At 40.7% G+C, this 15500-nt stretch overlaps 1 pseudogene; it reads left to right on the plus strand.

The window, feature by feature from the left end:
* The first annotated feature begins 2799 nt into the window (after positions 1–2799).
* LOC117438644 (leukocyte elastase inhibitor-like) lies at positions 2800–8938 on the plus strand (annotated as a pseudogene).
* The last annotated feature ends 6562 nt before the right edge of the window (positions 8939–15500 follow it).

Consider the following 15500-nt stretch of genomic DNA (forward strand, 5'->3'; position numbering starts at 1 on the left):
GTAATCATGGAGTGAGAAGTGTTTTATCAGCACAGGACACCTGAGTTTATTACCTATCAGTTGATTCTAGTCCTTTAAAGAATGTAATGAAAAAGCATATGGTGCCTATGCAATATTTAAGTAACAAAGACTTCTGCTGTTGTGATAATCTTTCCTGTTCATTGTTTCTTAAACATTTTAATGCAACTGTATAATACCAAAGATATAGCTGAAGTAGCTTTCCTAATACAGTTAGTTTTGTTTTGCTGTTTCTATTCCTAAAATAATAAAAGAACTTGAAGTGCTGCAAGAGTTTAACCATAAATTATGCCTGTATTTCTTACATCTGTAGTATGAAGAAACCCAATTACCTCTTGATAGAGTACAGCCAGCTTCTGCATACTTGCTGGGTTTGACAATGAATTCCAAATGCTCTTCAAGTACTGCAGTCCTGTGGTGCTTTAGATTGCCATGGCATTTGGTGTTGGCAGTGTGAAGATTTTTAGCAAAGAGCCTTTCTATTAAAGGCTATTTTCGGCGCAGGACTGCACGTTTCCTTTTTTTGCACAACTCCAAAGCATTTGATTGCCATCCAATGGTGCTGGATTGCACTGCTTATTTCAGTGCAACTGTAACTTGCCTGTCTGGGGTGAGGGAACTGAAACTGCTATGTGATTTGAAGGGTGGTATATGTCTGAACTTTTAATCAGGCTAGTGCTTTGCTCCAAAGCCAGAGTGGGGTGGGTTCCTGGTGGCCTGATAGAGAAAACAATCAGATCAAGCCCAAGAGGCCTTCCATGCTGTTATGTTCCTTGCATTAAAAAAGGGAAGCCTGACTGAGATGTTGAGAGCAGCAGCAGGGCAGTGTGGAGGGAGGACACCTGGATAGGTGTTTTCTAGGCAAAGGGTGTGACTGATTTGACTTGGAAACAGCAGCGAGTGCAATTAAAGGGTGTCCTTAAGTAATGGCCCTGACTTTCCCATTTCTAGTAACTACTGCTCGTCAAGAGGGATACGTGTCAGTGAGGACTGGTGAACAGAGCTTAGTGGGCGAGGCAATTTCTGATTAAGCTGGTTTTGTACTAAATAATTGAAGGATTCACAACAGCCCCGCACTTCATTCACCAGCAAGCTTTATTACTGTTACTTACCAGACAGTACTAGCACTCCAGACACATACACTGGGGGGCTCTCGCCCTTGTCCCATGGGGCAGAGCCCTCCAATCCTACACTGACCGAGCAGGGAGCGTCGGCTTTCAACCCCGGCCCCCTCCCTCCTGGTGAGGACACCCAGCCCTGCCCTGGGGCCGCTCTCCCGCCCTCGGCGGTCCTCTCCCCTTCCTTCGCCGCGCCCGGCGGGTACCCAGGCTTCCTTCCGCGCCGTCCCGGGCAGGGCAGATAGGTGAGTGGTCTTGGGCTGAGCGGGGGCCTCTGCGGGGGCCTCAGCCTCAGCCCTCACCTCCAGTGTGTTTGGCGTGAATGGGAGATAACGGGATGACAACGGGACCGTCCCCTGTCCTCCCTTCCGCGGCGGTGGGGTCTGTGCGAGGCGGCTGTGCTTCTGGGGCAGCCTGGGACGGGGTGCGGCTGTAAACCGGGTGGCTGCAGTGTAACCAGTCACACGGTGAGGCCAGTGTCAGTAAGTGGAACTGAAAGTATGGGGTGCTCTTTGAGTTTTGTGGTGGGATAGTTTTGTTTTTTGTATTGGGCTGTTTATCATAAAGCTAGATAAAAATGTTGCAAAGATGCAGGGCATTTGTCCTGTTTGGTGGTGGAAGCAAGATAGTAGTATTTTGGCAGTTCCTGTAGAAAGACTGTGCAGGCTTCTCCATGTAGTTGGACAGTATCAGTGACAATATGCAGCAGCTGCACACATGGAACTCCTTGAGGAAACACAGCTAGGAACAGCCAAATGCAAAAGTCCTGCTGCAAGCAAGCAGAGAGAAGCAGGAAGGTTTTCCCAACCTCCGAGCAGTGCTGCTGCTAGCCTGTGTGGTAGGTTTTTGCTCCTGACCCAGCCCTACAAACACCATCCGATCCTGCTTCAAGGGCAATCCCAGAGAGCATCCTCACCAAAATTAATCCCTGCTCTGGTTGGACAGTGTGAGGCACTGAAACTCTGTTCTGTGCTTCACTCTGCCTTGATTGGTGGGTATGTCACCTTCAGCTCACAACACCCCAGGGCTCTGCCTGTGCGTCAGAGGGCTGCCCGCCCTGCTGGGGCTCAGGTTTTGTACCTGGCTGAAGGCACACAGGTAGTTCACTTATTCTGGGCAGAGCAGGCTGGTGGAGATAGCAGCGATTTACAGTGCTAAAGGTAAGTGTGTGCCTAAGCCTTTTGGCAGCATTGACACCTTTTGTGGCATGAAGAGGGTCAGCTTGCTGAAAAAGTTGGTCCCTGAGCAGTTACCGTGAATGGTACTCTTCTGCAGGATTTGGGTAGAAGAGTGGGGTGAAAACAGCATGAGTGAGCTCTCAGGGTAATGCCTGGCATCTGTGAGGCTGAAGCACTTTAATTTGCAATCCTGGCAGCACACCTATTTCCAGTTTCAATTTAGAGGGCAAGGAATCTTTTTAAATAATGTCTTTAAAGTTAGCATGATAGGGAAGGTTGGGATATGTGATACATGTGGGAAAATATATATATATAATGCTTCTTTTTGAAGAAGAAGGTGCATTTACAGTGAAATTCTTGCTGGTTTTGTACCCAGCTGCAACCAGATTAATCCAGCCTTTACTCTGTAACACACAAGGTTAGGTTAGGTTTTTGATGAGTGTTTCTCAGCGTCCTCACCGGTGGGTTTTTTTTCAGCTGTAACCATGGAGAGCCTGTGTAATGCCAACAGCAGATTTGCACTTGATCTACTCAGAAGATTTAATGAGACCAACCCAACAGGCAACGTTTTCTTCTCTCCCCTCAGTGTCTCTGCTGCTCTGGCCATGGTCTTTTTAGGGTCCAAAGGTAATACAGAGGCACAGGTGCTGAAGGTTAGTAAGAAATAAATAATTCTCTTTGACTTTATATTTTATTTTCATTAAAGATTGTTGTGATTTAGCAGAAAGAAGATGAAATGTTTGTGGTGTTTTTACATGCTCAGAACAAGGTTTCTGTCATGCTCACTGAGTCTTCCTCGGGCTCTTTCTCCAGTTGCCCTCCTCCTGCCCTCCTCCAGAGCCCGCTTGCCATGTTTTCTATGACCCTTGTTTCTCATTTAATTTCACTTGTTAATTCTTGAAGTAGGAAACTAATGTAATTAATTAATCAGTCTCCATTTAAATTGATTGGAGTTTCCAGCAGCTTAGTTTTCATGAGGCGTTTCGGCACAGAACCCTTGCTTTGTAGTAGAAGGGTCACCAACAGTATGCTTTTACCAATAATACAAATGTTTGTGTTCGTAAGAAGCACAATAGTAATACTAGTTTTATATGTAAAGTGTTACAAGCATGATGATACACTGTGATGCTAGTAGTATCTCAGTAAATGGTTAAGCACTCCAGTATCTTGGGTTAGCTGAGCCCACGTGCTTATTCTCACCACAGCATTAGGTTAGGTCGTATAGTTTAAAAATATGATTACAAATTACAAAAATGGGGTACATAGGAGTGCGCCAGCTTCCCATGGGCCTCCTGCATGGAAGGGACTTAGTCACTGTTATTTCCCCTTGATTAGCTAATGCCTGCTAGCACAAAGAAGGGCGTATGAGGCTTCTCATTGCAGTCACCATTGTGTGTTTGCCTATGAATAATTTCACCTTTGTATTCTGGACTTGAGGAGGAACTGTTTAGTACTCTTGAGTTGATGCCTACTGAATAAGACAATAAAATTATGTTCTTGCTACTTGTACAAAACAGACTTTGAACATATATTTCATGTAATCAAAACTGACAGCCCACCTACGAGAACTTACTGACAGCAGAAGTCATACAAAGGGGAAGTTAGGGGAAAAATGTGTTTCAACATAGTTAAGTTTAGTAATGCATGTTCTGTACCATAAAGCATGTACTTATGAGAACATAAGCTAATTAAGGAGGTTAGTGATTGGTACTGTTAAGGGCGTTCTCAAGCATATAGGAATTGTGTTTCCATGATCATAATCCTATTTTGACTCCATTATGTTTTTGCTTAGTTATTCATTTGTACAACACAGGTGCATGAAGGGTGGTCAGCAAGGCCTGACTCCGAAAACCCAATGAAATAAAGAAGGGTTTTCCTTTGAATCCAGTGTCTGTACACAGCAGTTGTCCCTGCTGAGAAATAGGTGGTGTAAGTTTGAATGTGAACATCCCTGCTTTGGGGTAGCCTTCCCTGTCAGTGAGATCTGGCAGCTTCTGCTGTCATATCTGTGAACAATGGTCCAGCCAGCTTGCCTTTGGGAAAGGAGGTACTGTGTAAAGAAACTGCAGTAATGAATTTGATGTTTAAGATGATACAATTTTGTAGATTTATATCAGTTATATTTCATAAACCATATAAGGATAGTGTTCTAAGTTTTCTTGATACCTTACCTGTTTCTGGTTTTGACTGTATGTTCTATAAAGCAAACCTCAGGTTCCGTTGGGCCAAGGGGAAGCAAGAAAACCAAAGTGCCTCTATTGCATCATCTCTCTTCAGTTCCAAACTTGAGAATGAGTCATGGTGCCCCATTGTCCATGGAGGGGAGGCATGCATATATTACGTGGATGGGACTGGGGTATTGATCAACAGCTTTAACTGTCACTGTGTATAAACCAGGAGATTAATATAAGTGGCTGATGAGCGAGTAGCACCAAGAAACTGTTCATTAATTTTTTCAAGGTTTACCGAGAATTCTCTAAGCAGCTTTGAGCCTTTTGCCTTTCTTCAACCTACCTGTCTTCTGGATCAGATACAAATATACTGTTATTGTTCTTTTAAACTGTATTAGCAGCAGCTAATTCACTTATTTTATTTTCAGACACTTCATTTTGACAAAGTTGAAGATACTCACTCAGATTTCAGACTCTGACTATGGATATAAACAGAAGCAATGCTCCCTATCTCCTGCGGCTTGCCAGTCGGCCTTTTTGGAGAGAAGTCCTACACCTTTTCGCAGTATGTTGGTGCAGATCGTGATGGCATTGGGGAACCTGGTGGGAAAATGCAGCTATTTTGAGTGTTTATGCAGTACAGACATTTCTAGGCATATTTCTAAATGTATACTGGGCAGCTGACAGGTGTTACATACTGCATATTGCATTCCAGGTCTGTAGCATTTGTGCATCTCATAAAGGATGTTACACAGCAAACCTTTTTTATTGCTTGTTTTGTCAGCTGCTCTTGGCCTCAAGAGAAATACCACTTGTTTGGGTTCTTAGTTTACCGTAACTATCACACATCCTACTCTTGCAACAGCTTTTTAAGGATGACAACTAGCTCTTGTGTCTGTTGCAATCAACTTTTAGGATGCAACCAGCACTGGTCTGTTTGCAATCAGTTTTTTAAGATTTCAGTGGTCTAGTAAAGCATTACTTAATGTTTGAAAACACTGCATTTATCATAGAATCATAGACAGAATCTTCATGCCTCTTCACCGGTAAAGTATACCTTTGTGTGCACCCAGGTTGCTATTTTTATCCCCCTTCAGCTCTTCCCGAATGTTTTGCTTTATCATAGCTGTGCTTGAGCCTGTTTCAGGAGAATGACAGGTAAATGTTGCAACACCTGCAGTAAGCACCCCATCAGCTGTATATGTGACAAATGTACTATTCCTCTGAGAGAGGAATAAAAACCAATCCAACCTCAGAACCACCCCAGGTAGTACACTGTTAGAGCCCCACCTTAGAGCAGGTGATAAGCTGTTTGACATGCACCTTATCTACAGCATAAAGAGATGTTTTCTTATCTGCATATCTGCATGCAGTGACAGCTGTTCTTATTGTTCCAAAATCTAGGATTTCCTGACTAATACTCAGAAATTCTATGGAGCTGATTTGGCTACAGTTGATTTTCTTCACGCTTGTGATGAAGCCAGGAAACAAATTAACCAGTGGGTAGAAGAGAAAACTGAAGGTAAACGACTTTAGTTAATAAAGTAACCACAGTGTTTCATACTTTGGGGTAGGAGTAGGCTTTATTCTTTGCAACCTTGAGAACAATTTAGTTTTGTCCTGGAATATCACTTGATGTATTAACAGAACCAAATTATATCTAAACAAGACTTTTAAACAGTTCCATAAATCTTGATACTTTTCCATTGTTTATGTTGAGAGCAGTGAGTGCAGGAGAGATGCCTAAACATAGATTTATACCATTGAACTGGAGACTGTTTTAGACCGTCCTGGTACATATTGTGTATACTGTATATAATGTATTTCTCAAGTCCTGTAATTCTACTGTGGGTGTTTATGTAGTTTTTGTATGATGAGTCATATGTGACAGTTTCAAGCTAAAAATATTACATATTCATCTAATTACTGTATAACAAAAGTGACAGTGTTTGCTGTTAAAAGTATGGTGAAAAGGTACAGAGACAGGGTACTGAAACACACCTTATTACAGAATGAACTAGAGTTTTATGTTTGTAGTATTTTCAAGGTATCAGTTTCTTCATGTATGTTTTACATGGCTTCATGTATGTTTTATGTGCCATCACTTTGTCACAAGATTTGTTGTGACTCTTTTTTTCTGCCCCCTGAAGGTAAAATCCTTCATCTGCTGTCTGAAGGCTCTGTTGACAACACGACTAGGCTCGTACTGGTGAATGCTATTATTTCAAAGGGAACTGGGCAGAGAAATTTAAAGAAGCTGACACCACTGACATGCCATTTCGGTTAAATAAGGTAATACAGATATGTCTCGGTAGTATATAACAAAAAGGTCAAATCATTCCAGTGCTAAAGTGAAACTTTGCTTACAGGTAAAATAATAAAAAAATCATAGAATCATAGAATGGTTTGGGTTGGAAGGGACCTTAAAGATCATCCCATTTCAATCCCCTGCCATGGGCAGGGACACCCTCCATCAGACCAGATTGCTCAAGAGCCACATCAAACCTGTCCTTGAACACTGCCAGGGAATGTAAATAGAAAGTCTATAATGAATGTTTTCATTTCACCCCAAAGAATTTTTTATGGATTTTGGTATTTTTCTGTATTCAGGAAGCTATTTGTTACCTTACTTACCAGAACAGTATTTGAGACAATACTCACATATAGATTAGGAGGACCCTGCCTGTGACTAACAGAGTTTTGGCTGCTGTGAATTGTACCTGTTTGTGATGTTAGGTAAGCAGTATTAAAATGATAGCTCATTTTGGTTAAGCCCCATTTTCTTGTTCTGTATTCTGCTTATGTTAACAGCTTTACAAGATACTATATACAGTCATCTGCTTTACTCTGAACAAAGTTGGTATTTGTTGACTTTTAATGTCCTTTTTGGGGCCAGAGTAATATAAATGTACAGCAACTCAAAGAAATAGTTTCTTTGAGGACTGTGCTACAGAAGCCAAAGGAGAACCAAATTTAATAAAAACTCATATCTGAAAAGAAATTGTTATTAAATAGGCGTCAGGAGTCCGACAAAAGACAGTTTTATAGTCAACTGATATAATGCAGGAAAAGTTTTCAAGAATACAGTTTTTTTAACTTGCTTGTTACCTGTTCTTAACTGTTACTTTTGATAACTTTTTTTCTATCCAGAATGAAAGAAAGACAGTGAAAATGATGTATCAGAAAAATAAATTTCATTTTGGGGTACATCCCTGAAGAGAAGATCCGTGTTTTAGAGCTGCTTTATGATGGAGAAGAAACTTAGTATGATCATCCTGTTACCTGATGACATTGAAGAATAACTCCACTGGTCTGCAGAAGGTGAGCCATCTAAGCTAATGCAGTTATTTAACACATAATCTCAGCTATTCAAAACTAAAGCCATAATGAACCCATGTTCTCAGAGCCCCATATCTATGAAGCGTGTCTTTAGACAACGCTCTGCTATCACTGCAATAATACATATGTGTGCTGCATCAGGAAGAGACGTTGTGTTCTTGGTTTCATAGCTTCTCTTTGTGTCTTTTGGCTTGCTGAACTGAACCATGAGGGAGACTGCAAAACCAAAGCTAACTAAGAGAATTAACTTGCCTTGCATAATTTTTATTTTAATGACAGAACTTTTCTTTCATTAACTTTGAAACTCCTTGTTTTCTTAGCCTGGTGTAATGAGACTGTTTTCCATTAAATGACCAGGAACTCATCAGCTGCTTTGAGCTTTCTGATGATTAGTTTAGTTACTTGTTAATTGTGTAATTCCATTTAGTTGAACAGTAAGAATTACTGTGTTTAGTTGCTATCAGTGCATGTTTGCTCCTTTCTGTATGTTGCAGCACAGAAGAAAAATGTCTGCATTACTTTGTAAAGTAAAAACTGCACTGTCTTCTTAATTTTTAATAGCATTTGTAGGATCTATATGGAAGCCAATCAAAGATATGGGTATGGTCCATTTTTGTATAGTTTGCTTTTATACTTATTTAGTGCTCTATAAAGCCTGTAAATGTTACTGAAAATGAAACGTTTCTTTTTTATTTTTATTTTTTAATTCTAGCTGGAACAAGCAGCTTACCTTAGAGAAGCTTCAGGAGTGGACATGTCCAGAGCGTCTGTATTCCACTGATGTTCGTGTGCATTTGCCAAAGTTTAGGCTAGAAGAAAGCTAATGACCTTAATCAGATTTAGCTGCTATGGGCTTGGTGGATGTATTTGACAGTTGTAAGGCTGACTTGTCGGGAATGTCAGGGGGCACGTGACCTCTTTCTCTCTAAAATTGTTCACAAAGCTTTTGTAGAATGAATGAGGAAGGCACGGAAGCTGCAGCTGCTACTGCTGGCATTGCTATGCTCTGCTGCCTATCGAAGAGGATTTCAATGCGGACCATCCTTTCCTTTTCTTTATTCGCCACAACCCCACACAAAGCATATCTGTTTTTGGCAGATATGCTTCTCCATAAAAGAGAACTTGGCATTTTCAGACCAGTTCCTGCTGTAGTCAGTGAAAGCTTAGCTCCTGAATGAGCTGGATTTTGATGTAGAAGGTTAATGCTCCTGTCTTGAGTTCCTAGTATCTTTGACTGAGATTCTGCCTTTCCCATAAAAACAGTCCCAAAGGAACTGAGGAGTGATTTATTTTTCTTAAAGACATCATCTTTAATAATGAGGAAAATATTAACTGTAGGCAGAAGAAATCTTTTGAAGTTGGACTAGAAATACTCTTGGAAGAAACTTGTGCCTTTTAAAGCAAGAATTAGCCCTCTATGCATCCTTCCATGGGTTTGTCTGTAGTGGACATCCCCCTGTTGTAATAACAATAATTCGTCATTCCTTATGCATGTATATTAGGATGTTTGTGCAAAGCTACTCTTTCTCTAAAGGTCTGGCTTTCAAAAGCACTTTAATAAAATACTTCTAGGCAACCAAAAGGCATGTTTCTGAACAGCTGAGTTTACCCACTTCTGTCATGAAATAGAAGGTCAGATAACATTTGTTTAGAGACATCTATTAATAGAGAAAGGAGTAAGTTATTTAAACAAAAGTAACCCTTTCTAGTCATTACCCAGAAAACTTACAATACAGGTTTTGAACAAGGAGGAGAAGTTATAGTAACTTTAGGTTGACCATTTTTAAACAGGGACCTTAAAAATTTTATAGACTTGTGCCATTTTGTTATTGAAAATGTGAAAAATGTCCCAGGGCTTGAGGAGGTTTTAGGTGCTTGAAGCTAATGGGTGTCTTTCTTTGTACAAGTTCAAAAGCTTTCAAAATGACATTTATTTCTGGCCAGAACCTATGTGAACCTCAAAAAAATACTTTAGCTTCCCAGGGGATGACTGTATATAATCTGCAGTAAGGTCTAATGGTGCCTCTGTATGTACAGAGGATTCAGCATTTACTCTGCTGAACTTTCCACTACCTCTTCTACATACAAAGCTTCTGTAACTGTTCAAAGAGCCTTGTTCCATGTTTATTTCTGGAGGGTATTTGCTTATATTATGTATATCTTGGGTACTGTATGTTTTCTTGTAGGTCTCAATAGGGCACAACAATTTCCGTAATTGCACACTGTGTATTAAATTTTGTCTTTAAGGAACAAATAAAAGTTTTCTTCTTACACTTTATGTTCAAAACGGAAACTTCTGCATACCATTTAGCATTTTGGGTGCAAAAGTAACTGTCCCCTGAAGGCTAAAGAAAACGACTGGTGCAGTCAGGGTAAGATCATCTGTAGAAGTGCCTTGGACTGTTCAGAGTAGGTGAAAAATGCTGAACAACAAAATTACTTGGTAGAAGAGATGAGTGCGTGAACCATCAAGCTTCCCCTGTAAGTAAGTGTAATGACCACAGACTGCTAGCACCTTTAGGGAACAGGAAGAGAGCAACAGTTTATGAAATGACACAGGCACTTGGTCTGTACATTAGTAAACATGTTCCTCAAGTGTTGGCAGATACCTCAGTGGCAAAGTCCTGGTGAAGATGTAAAGGGAGAGTGTGGTATTGCAGATTGCAGATGTGAATGTAACTGGTTTTGTGTTGAATGCTCTGAAAACCCAGTGCTTTGCAATTAAGTCAGAAAAATATTAGCACAAAACCCATGTGAAAATGTGGAAAGCTTTGACATTTGCATTAGTATGGGGTTTCTGGGCATTTGTCTTCAGCCTTTTAGCAAATAAGGCTTCTGCTGCCACAGATGGATTTTTTTACTTTAGGCTCAAAAGCTCCATTGTAATTACATCCTTATCTTTATGTGCTTAATCTCAATTAATGCATGCTAGATACATGATGTCTGAAAGCTTTTAGGGCTGTGATTACCAGGAGATCAGAAGAAAGATAAAACCTTGCATAATAGTACAAATTACAGTAGCTTTATATACTCATGTATTTCTTTATTACATTGGTCTCAGTATTCAGTACCTGAACTATTACACTGAGTTAAATTTGGCTTTCTACAGACGGAATGCACAAAATATCAGCAATTAAGACTCAAAAAATCAGCTTCACATTTAACCATTAAAAAAACCTAACCGAAACAACAAGTCTATTGGCAAATATTACTCTCACATAATTCATGTCTCACAATAAGGCAGTTGTGAGTGTTTTCCTTAATGCTTCTTTCTTTTCCTGCACTTCTGTCAGAACAAGTGACTGGCAAAGGCTGACTCCAACAGGGAAAACTGGAATGTCAAATGTACTCACATTTCTAAAAAATAAAATGCTGCTTCAGCTAGCTCATGTGAAGGACTTTACAACAGGCTTTATAATAATCCAAAACTCAGAGCAGTATTTGCTCACTGTGGTGTGATGAGTAAGCCGGACTTTGTACAACTGCTTACATAGACTCTCTACCATAGCCCTTTGATTTCAGTAATTTAAAACAAAAAATCCCACCACCCACCACTGCTTGGCTGCTTTCTGTCTGATTCATACAGTTTAACTTGCTCTTCCTGGATAGTAAATACCATAGTGCAGATAAGGAGGACAGATATGCTGGGGTTTAAGTCACTTTGTCCTGGAGAAAAAATTTATAGAGATGAGTAAACTCAGGGGATGTTTGGTAATACTTTCACTGTTAATGGTTTTATGTATTTATATATGACCAAAATCCTGGTAAAGTACATAAACCTGATCAGGTTGCTTAGGGACAGATATTTGTCTTGATTTTTTAATATCTTTTCATTAGAAAGGATAAGACCAGTGTAATTCACTTGAACCTATTAAGGAAAAAAGGTACTGTTGAAATCATAAACAGGCTTTTGGGTTGGTTTGTTTGGTTTTTTTACTGTAGTGAATCTTTCTAGCTCTGTCATGTCACCTTATGGTGCCAGCTAAATACGTATTCTAATCTGTGTTCATTCAGGGGCATATGCAATCCCTGACTACTTAATAGAAGTCAAAAAACACAGCCAAGTCCTGGAGAGCTCAGACTGTCTGGAAACAGGCTGAACATGCACAGTGGCTGCTAGCAATTCAGATGATGAATTCATCACATCAGCCAGAGAATGTTGTACCTTCAGGTTAATGAAACTCTAAACAACCAGCTTGTACAATCACTTTTATTTTTAAGTCATAGGAGATAATAGTCATTTTGGCTGAGAACTCTTTCTCAACACAAGAGGAGACACTCACAGAAATAAATGCAACCTAGTGGTTAACAAGGATTTAAACTCTTTGTACATGAGAAAACAGTGCAAGAATCTTAGAATCATAGTTAGGGTTGGAAAGGACCTTAATATCATCTAGTTCCAACCCCCCTGCCATGGGCAGGGACACCTCACACTAAACCATATCACCAGGGCTTCATCCAACCTGGCCTTGAACACTGCCAGGGATGGAGCATTGACAACCTCCCTGGGCAACCCATTCCACTGCCTCACCACCCTAACAGTAAAGAATTTCTTCCTTATATCCAATCTAAACCTCTGCTGTTTAAGTTTCAACCCATTACCCTGGTCCTATCACTACAGTTCCTAATGAAGAGTCCCTCTCCAGCATCTCTGTAGGTGCCCTTCAGATATACTGGAAGGCTGCTAGGAGGGAATCTTAGAACAAAAGTCATGATTTCATATAAATATTTAGTATAAAAGCCTGGACAATTCCATACCAGCCGTATCATCCAGTTTTTTTATCTGCAAGAGTCAAACTGGCTAAGTAATGGAAGCAATAAAGAATTTCAGGCTGTTTCTCACATGTACTGAATTGCCCAGCATGGACTGTGGCATGGCCTTTCTCATGGTCTGCATTATTCCTTGATGGAATGCCTTGTATAAGAGAAAAAGATTGTGGTACAGCAGATTTTGGTGGTGCTCCTTACAATGGAAGCAACTGTCACCTGATGGGATCCAAATCTCATCCCCAGGCTTGGGTGGCACTGCAATATTTGTTATTTCTTTAAAGCTCTACAAGCTGAAGATGAATAAACACACTGGTAGTATGACTCTTCAGAAGCGACCATTCCTGCCCTGAAGTGAACTTCAGAAGGTGCGTGCTAGAAAACAAAGAAATATACTTCATTATTTATGGAGACTTTATACATTGTCCTGAGAAAAAATGGACAGTTTTGCTTTGGACTGTTTCAGAGGGTCTGGAAATGGTACAGGTTGAAATGTCCATTTTGAGCACATCTGGTGCCAATAGACTTTTTTAATGGGGCATGGGAATTCCTCAAACAGTGGAGGTGACCCTCTTTAGAGGGAGTATGAAAGAGATGCACATCAGTACGAGAGAGTGCAGAAAATGGAAAATAGTACTTTGCTTTGAAAGAGGCCATAAAGCATGATGGGTTTGAAACTTTATCTTCTTGTTGCTAACATTTTAGTAGCCCATTAGACTGGACTGTCTGATGGAGCTGTCCTGAGGGGCACAATCTCTTCTCATTCAGGACTGAGAAAAAACAACCAGGGGCCAAGGAATTAAAAAGCATCTCTGAACATGTTGCCAAGCTGTGCTGCCCTCTGAAGGTGAGCACACAACTGCTTTTATTTTCTTCAGCAGTGGAAAATATATCCTGACCAAGCCTGCTCTGAAACTGGAGCATGAGAGGAGACACCTGATAGTTTCCAATGAACAGGAGGAGTAGGGGAAGGAGATGAGCACAAGGCAAACTACCCAGCATATGCAGTAAACTTAGTAACAAGGGAAAGTATTAGCCTGCATATACCTCAAGTAACAGGTGAGCTATTGGCTTACCTGTTGGCAATTGCCTGTGTCCTGTGTGTTAGCCACCCCAGAGCACTTGGTGAGATCCCTTTAACACTTTGGCTCTCATCTTGTAACGCAGCGGAAAGCCTGCAGAGCCCCAGCCATGCTGCATGACCTGGTGATGGGAGAGACCAGGGTCCACTGGGGAATTCACAGGCATAATGAATACAACTGACTTAGGTTCCTAGCCAGAGTATTTCTGCTACTGGAAAATTATTAATGAAGTCTCCATAGTAAGGCCACCAAGTTCTATTTATTATTTTTTATTTTCTTCCTGTGGAAAAAAAAAATGGAAAACCATACAAAGAACCATGGGAAACATCGTATACATGGAAAAAGCAATTGTGACCAATGCAAGAGCCACTTGATGAAACCTCCTTCCTCTCTTCCACATCAAATACACAACAGACAAGTTTATGGAAACCCAGGACTCTGTCTCACCCCATGCTATGCCTGATCAGCTCCCTTCTTGCAGGCTGAGCTCATCTCAGCAGTAGGCACAGAGATCAGCACTGCTGTTCTGCCCTAGTCCTGAGCGAGCTGCTTTGGGAGACCTGTTCAAGAGCTCCCATCCCAATTCTGTGATTTCGGTGTCATGGTCAGTGCTGATCACAGTCCTGGCTGCTTGAATTATTCTGGACCGTGTTTTCAGAGGTGCCTCCTCACGCTATTACTCCTCCATGTAATTTCAGCTACATCTCAGCAATCAGGAGTCATCTACCCTTACTTCTACCTCAACCCACATATTCCTCCACACAGTGCTCAAAAGCTCCCAGGTAAGCACTAGACAAGATTCCTAGCACAACTCTACAGGTTATCAAAACTTTCCCTAACCTGGACTTGTATAGAGTCAAAGCCCATTAACTTTTCAAGGTGACCCTATCATGACCCCATCTTGCCTTATTTCTCCATATGCCTTTCAAAAAACTACCAGGATAAAAATACTAATCTAATCAACTATTGCATTAATTCAGACAACAAGAAAGTTCCAACCAAAGAGCAAAAACAAGTGAACTATGGGTTAAAAAGAAAAACATGCAAATATACATAAATGAAGCTTATAACTCAACTTTAGAAAGATACTTTGCTCACAGCTTTCAAAAGCTCATGAGATGCTGCCGAGGCATACCAAACCTGTTGCCAGTTTTATAACCCACTGCTTAGACAAGACAGGGCAGCTGTTGACCAAAACCTTTGACAACATGTGTCCAACCCCAGAATAGAATAGTTGTGACATATTTTACAGCTGAATTATCTTGGTAGTTGCAACTTCTTGCAATATATAAAAGCTAACATTACCAAGAGTCTGAAATGTCTTGCTAGTAATTCTAAACCTGTCTTCACACTTTGTGGTTATTCCTCATCACTAAAGCCCCTGCCTAGCATCCTCCATAAACATGCAACAAGAATGTCCTCTAATACCTGACCCAAATAGCAACATTTTATGTCCTCCAAATACCAACCCAGCAAAGCAAAATAAATCCATGTTTCTAATGACTGTCTTCAGGGCTTGTTAGTAAATAAATCCTGAGGTAAACTGGTCTTGAAAAAACAATTATAGCCCACTAGTGGTCTGTAACTAACGAATGTGGCCTCTCTTCTAGACAATGATTTCTCATAGGCATGCCACAGAATGTAAATCATAGTACAGAATGAAATCGTAGCTCTTGCAGATTTGGAAAGCCTTACTTCTACCATCTGAACTCCATCAAGTCCTTGCTAAATACAGACCACCACAGAGGATTTTGATCAGGCCCACTTTGAATGCTTCAAGCTGCTCTGGAACAGGGGGCACTAAATATGCAAATGGGGAAAACAAGA

The sequence above is a fragment of the Melopsittacus undulatus genome, unplaced genomic scaffold, assembly GCF_012275295.1.
Source record: "Melopsittacus undulatus isolate bMelUnd1 unplaced genomic scaffold, bMelUnd1.mat.Z mat_scaffold_539_arrow_ctg1, whole genome shotgun sequence".
Classification (NCBI taxonomy): Eukaryota; Metazoa; Chordata; class Aves; order Psittaciformes; family Psittaculidae; genus Melopsittacus; species Melopsittacus undulatus.